The sequence below is a fragment of the Telopea speciosissima genome, chromosome 11 (assembly GCF_018873765.1).
Source record: "Telopea speciosissima isolate NSW1024214 ecotype Mountain lineage chromosome 11, Tspe_v1, whole genome shotgun sequence".
Taxonomy (NCBI): domain Eukaryota; kingdom Viridiplantae; phylum Streptophyta; class Magnoliopsida; order Proteales; family Proteaceae; genus Telopea; species Telopea speciosissima.
In genome coordinates this window covers 56,170,994-56,176,993 of record NC_057926.1, presented here as the reverse complement: position 1 = coordinate 56,176,993, position 6,000 = coordinate 56,170,994, and positions in this window count along the sequence as shown.

The window sequence follows — 6,000 nt, the reverse complement described above, 5'->3', positions numbered from 1 at the left end:
CCTATAACCTATAGTCGCGGAAATTAGGAATGGGTGCAGTCAGCGTCATTTGCCGGCAGAGAGACACACGATGGCGGCTCAATTGGTGTGTCGGTTGCCGTGTGAAGTGTGTGTCGGTTGCCGTGTGAAGTGTGACGACTAAAGATGGTACTGAGGAGCAGGCGCGTAGCTGTCCACCCGCGGTCACTGGAAATGAGGTATATCTATTTTATTTTTTCTTTTTTTCTTTTTTGGTAGAACAATTTTCTTCATTATAATATCATTCTTTTTTTTTCTTTCTTTTTTGTTTTTTTAATTTCTTTCCCGTTTCCACGCCATATTTAGCTTCGCCTTCCGTCACCCGGTTTTTCATTATTTTCTAATATGATAATCCCTTAATATTTATTATTTCCCAGTTTCCCACTTTAAAACACCTTATTTTAATCACACCTATAATTCAGTTAGAAAAAGTATTGATATCGTATCGGGGGCATGGTCAAAGGGATAAGCGTTGGATACGATATTAGTATCGGCTGGTATCGCTCAGAATCAATCTGAATTTGCTCCTGATTTTCTTTAAAAATCAAATTTTAACCTTTTTACCCTAGATCCGTGTCGATACAGTGACACAGGATTGATCAAGAATTGGTATTAGCCTTTGTCAATACTGATTACTAAAACCATGATTGAGGGTTTCCATTGATGTGTATTGATATCATCGAAGTCTGATACCAATATGGCATCGATACAGATAAGCTGATATGATCGAAAAAGTGATTTTTTTGGAGTGTTTCTTACAAGAACAGCGTAAGAAGGAATCTGCACACTACACCAATGAGGAGGGTTGGAAAATAGTATAATCTATATGGAATATATATGGGAGCCACATGGTCAGAATATGTGAGTGTTAGTGTGGGTCTAACTGTTTATTATGTAAGAAGAATTTAAAAGAATCTATAGGAGGGCAACATAGCTTACCTCCCCCCACCCACCCTCCCTCCCTCCCTCCCTCCCTATTTTTAATAAAAAATTGATATTTTGGTTTAAAATTGAACCAATATGGACTGATTCAACCAATATATATCGGTATCGATATATTGAAATCGGCAGTGACCAAAACAATACCCGATATTGTGTTTTATAACTTTGCAATAAGCCAGTAAGTTAGTAACTAGGGAAATACTGATTTGAGCAAGCGCCTAGCACTCTTTATTGTGTAACATCAAATGACATATGAGAAAGGGGAGTGTTCTCTGTTCAGGAACGTGGCCTATGCCAGTACTTCCATCTCTCTCTCTCTCTCTCCTCCCCTTATATCATATGGGAGTATTGGTATAGGTCACGCTCATGGACAAAGAACGATTTTCCATATGATAATCTTAGTTATTGGATAGATAATATATGATTTGGATTCTAGATTAGTCACACGATAAATTTTAGAATCTAATTTAATCAAATATATTCTCGTGTATGTGTTTTTGGTAATCGAATATATTCTTATGAATTGCATTGCATATATTAATGTAGATTACATTATACTGACCATGCATTACTCTGCTTTTTTCATGATCTTAAATTTTTAAACATTTATTTTACCACTTGACAAATTCTTTTTTGACTGAAAAATTACATGTGATTAGGGGGATCTTTGGATTCACTTGTTTACAAATTCGAGCTTCATCTACTCTGTCATGTGATAGATATTTGGACCATTACCTATGATTTACATATGATTTGGGGGATCTTGGGATCCACTCACTGTGTTATGTGACAAATACTTGGACCACCTCGATAAGCTAATCTAGATAGACTGTTCTGATTTTTTATTATTATTAGACTTTAAATATTATCCATTATTTTGCTTCCATCTTAGCATTTTCAGTATTTTTTTTTTTTTTCTTCCATACGCATTCCCTCTCACGACTCATCAAGTCACCATGTCACCACATTCTCCTAGTTTCATCCAAAAACATTTACCCTTTTTCTTCCTCTTCCATCATCATGTGGACATTTACGTTGTGTTTGGTATGTATTCTTGGATGATTAAAACAATTATTTTATCATCCGAAAATACAAAATCGATCTAGAATACATTCCAAGAATGCGTATCAAATGCAGCCTTAGTATTTTTAGATGGATTTCCGATCTTAACATTTTATCCTCACCCCAAACAATGCCTTCTTCTACTCCAATGCATATTGTGATACATACCATGGATCATTCTCTCATTATCTCTATGGTAGTCTTAACCAAGATTTAAAATATCGGTATTGGATATCATATCGTATCGAAAAATATTAATCATATTAGATCACGTATCGACCCAATACATTTGATATTTTTTAAGTATCGTATCGATTCTATATTGTATCGATACTCTACAAAATAAATAGGTATCGATTAGTATCGACAGATATTTTAAAATACTTAAAACCCTGGCCTTAACCATACTTCTAAGAAAACTGGATGGGCAATTTGATCACACTATGGGGTTGCATGAAACCCGCAAGAAGCTGCGATAAGAGGAATTCACAAACGAACTAAGAGGGCAATGTTGTGAATGTTGTTGGGAAACGAGTCCATGAAATATCGACAGACTCTACAGAGCTGGTAAAGTGGTTGTCAAGGGAAGATCAAGAGGGAAAGATCCTGTGGGAGTTGTTTTCTTATCTTTTGGAATTTTTTTAGATTTAAAATACTTATGAAACAGGATAGATCTTATGTTAGCCTAGCTCCCCATCTGGCTAAGTAAGTTTAGGGGGGTTATATCTTTGAATATGCTAGACTCTACTTTTTGATGGTTCGATTTGTTTGAAAAGGAAAGATATTGAGTCAATATTAGATGTTGGACTCGACTGAATAGCCCAATCAAAATTGATATTCGAACTCGAAACCGAATTGATAAAAAAATACAATGCTTTTATTACTAGTTTTTTTAATACTTGTATGTAATATTGAAATAGGTATCAAACTAACAAAAACTCGATAAGTTGACACCGATAAGACTTGAATCAAAACCAAACTTCGACTTAACAATTTGGTTCAAGCTTAAGTTTGGTTTCGATTTGACCTAGTATCCGATTAAACTGACCCAATGGCACTCTTAATTTTCATCAAGGAAAGTGTGATTTTTAATAGCTTTGGACATACCATACTTTCATGTATATCTTTTGGGAAAAAAGAGTTTCTTCGGAAGTGTGGCTCCTGCACCCAGACATAGGCACCTGCAAAATGGCATTGTGTGCCTCATGAAAAGTAGAATTGTCGTCCCTATTGATGCTTCCATGTGCACCCCTATTGACCCCGCGTTGGTGCAAGGGTTACACTCCCAGACAAAAAAAACTCTCCCCCATATCTTTTAAAAGTATGATTCATGTATCATTAGAAAGATTCACATACTCCTCAAGAAAAAATAATAAAAAATAGAAGAGAAATATAATAGAATGTCTATATCATCAAACTAAATAATGAATATAGAATATTAATTACTTACTAAAAGTTTGATGAACCATTTAGAAACAATTGAAAAGAACATATTGTTTTAATTAAAAAACTCATTTTTTTTGACATTTCTATCCTTTATAATTTGTTCAAATTGAGTCAACTAACTTCTAAAGATGCTTAGTTACCAAATAAAAAAAAACTTCTAAAGATGCTTTGAAAATGTAAATACAATATTTCGAATAAAACCATTACTTAATAATTGTAGTTACACTAGCATCTTAATGTAGTTACTACTGAAACATATTTATAAAAATTTAGTTATTAGGTAAGGAAATTTCTTATTGACACTCCTTAAGGTGTCAAATAATTTGTACTTATTTGTCATTTTAGTATATCACATTTTTGTTTTCAACACGGGTAATTCCTGTCATTTTAGATGTGTCCTCGAAAAATGTGCAAAGATCATGACAAATTTTATTAAACTGTCATTTAGATATGTCATTTCATAGGAGGGAGAAGAGATAGACACTGGGAGGCACTCGCGTACGCTACATAGCCTGGCAGCATTCTTTTTCCTTAACATAAGATAAATCATTTTTAAATTATTTTAAAAACCTATTTTATCGTTGATTTAAAGAACTTTTAGAGAATAAGACAAGGGACAATCAAAAGAAGGTTACAAGTTCTAAATACACCTATAAAGGTGTCATTTAGACAGTCTCGTTAGGTAATAGGGATTAGTAAGTGTGCACCATAAACTAAAAATCAATTTTTTGCTCTTTAATGTCAAAATAGTCTTGCATTAATGTTGTTAATGGAGCCGTCCATGGAAACATAATAACTTCTAAGAAGGATCTTAAGGCAGAACCTCTAGCTTAAGCCTTATGGAAGGGTTTTTTGTTACTATAATTGAGTAGACTATTTTTTTTTTATCCCTAATATTATCTGGGACCTGGGAAAACCCCTAAAATTTTATTAATGATGAAAAGAAAATTGATGTACAATGGGAGGGACATAACCCACCTTACCCCTAAAATTCTATTAATGAGTAGACTAATTCTTTCACCTAATACACATATTGAGTAGACTAATTGTTCACCTACCACCCATATATACAAGACCAGCAGAACCCCACTATCGAAGTACAAATGACTTTGAGACTCAAGTTGGATGACGCAAAGGTAGGCAGTTAGGTGTCTTTAGCAGGCAATTGAAGTAGTTCTTATATGAATTTCACTGTATGAGGTAGGAAATGTTTGACATTTTAGGACCTGGTCTTGCCCAACAAAAACCTACCTAACCCTTGAAGGCTACCAGCAAATTAACTTTGGGCTCTCTTTGATAGCATTAGAAAGGTGCACGGAGAATTTAGATTCTTTTATTCATGGTGATTCTCAACCTGTCCACCTAACCTGGTTGTTGTGAAGGTCTAGGATTGGGCTTGTAGTGGGCAGGATTTGGGGATTTGTCTCCTTTCCTTGTAGGGCATCGCCCAATGAGTGCCCAGTGGCTGGGTTGGGCTGTGTAGCACGGATCCGGCTTATCTTCAGGGAGCTCAACGTCCAGGATGTGCCCAAAGGGCATCCAAGGCTGGATACCCCCTGGGCATGCTAGGCTCCCCGGAGAGGAGCTCAATCCGTGTTGCACATATTTCGACATGTGTGCGGCACAGCCCAGCCGTTGGATGCCTCATTGGGCTCTCATTGGGAGATGCCCTCCAAGGAGAGGAGCCCAATCCTTTGGGGATTCGGACCTAAAGACAATAAAACTGTTTACCATGCCTGCTTTAAAATAGTAAATATCTTCTACGACCGTTCCTTATTTCCTTCCGTCAACCAATCCACTAAGCTCTTACAATCAGTCAAAACATCAATGATCGAGGCACCTAGCTCTTCTGTTCTTCGTAATCCATTGATGATGACACTTGCCCCCGACTCCTATGCGTTCCCTATAAAACCAAAATCCATCTTTGCAGTATTAAAATAATTTTCACGAACACATGACTGACCATCCAACCTTATTAGATGCTTTAACAAAATTTCCATCACAAATGGTTGTAAACACATTTACTTTAAGGGAGAAAGAACGTTAACCGGTGCTATGCCTAGGCGTGTACTTGTGTCCAGACACAACTCAACGCGAAAAGACCCCTCTCTAATGCAATGCAAAGGTACCAAATGAAGTACTGTTTTAATATATGGTATTGGCATCGGTATTAGTTACTACCAATCGAATAACCGATACCAATACTAAAATCGATGCATATCATCAGTATTGATTCGTATCAGCTCGATATAGGATAAAAATTCTAAAACCTAAACCGAACCGTTAAAACCGGCCAGACTTGATCGACCTCGTTCCAAACCCAACCGATGCCTTATCAATTTGACTTCGATTTACGGGTTAGAGAACAATTCAATTTAGACTCGGTTCGGTCTAAATCGACGGGCCACAGACTGACCCGCCTAATAGGACCGAACTGAATCGAACACTATAAACAACCCCCAAACACCAAAATCTCTACCCAAAACCAGCCTACACCTGGGTTTCAAACCGAACTGAACCGAATTGAAACTG